Consider the following 672-nt stretch of genomic DNA (forward strand, 5'->3'; position numbering starts at 1 on the left):
GCCTGGCCTTGACCCCCTCCAGGGATGGGGCATCCACAGCTTCTCTGGGCAACCTGGGCCAGCTGCCCTGGCAGCCAAGAGGGCAAACCGCATCCTGGGGTGCATCAGACACAGCATTGTGAGAGGTGATTATCCCGCTGTGTTCAGCATTGTTGCAGCCTCAACTTGAGTACTGTGTGCAGTTCTGGGCCCCACAATTTCAGAAGGTTGTGAAGGTACTTGAATGCATCCAGGGGAGAGCAACAAAGCTGGTGAAAGGGCTGGAAGGAATGTCCTGTGAGGAGTGGCTGAGGACTTTGGGCTCGTCCAGTTTGGAGAAAAGGAGGCTGAGGGGCAACCTCATTGCTCTCTGCAGCTTCCTGAGGAGGGGAAATGGAGAGGGGGGGTTCTGATCTCTTCCCACTGGCATCCAGTGATAGGATGTGTGGGAATGGTTCAGAGCTGCACCAGGGGAGGTTTAATCTGGACATTAGGAAGAGTTTCTTTACCGAGAGGGTCGTCAAACACTGGAACAGGCTTCCTAGAGAGGTGGTCAATGCCCCAAGCCTATCAGTGTTTAAGAGGCATTTGGACAATGCCATTAATAACATGCTTTATCTTGGTCAGCCTTGAATTGGTCAGGCAGTTGGACTGTTACTCTCACTTTTTCATTCTAATAGTGCTGGCAATAAA

General features: G+C 51.9%; 1 protein-coding gene across 1 annotated transcript in view; it reads right to left on the reverse strand.

The window, feature by feature from the left end:
* Positions 1-672, reverse strand: part of EXD1 (exonuclease 3'-5' domain containing 1) — a gene marked incomplete at both ends in the record, with an annotated part of 11027 nt that overhangs the window by 1264 nt on the left and 9091 nt on the right. The gene's annotated exons all lie outside the window — the stretch shown is intronic.

This window comes from Pterocles gutturalis, unplaced genomic scaffold (genome assembly GCF_000699245.1).
Source record: "Pterocles gutturalis isolate BGI_N339 unplaced genomic scaffold, ASM69924v1 scaffold22097, whole genome shotgun sequence".
Classification (NCBI taxonomy): domain Eukaryota; kingdom Metazoa; phylum Chordata; class Aves; order Pterocliformes; family Pteroclidae; genus Pterocles; species Pterocles gutturalis.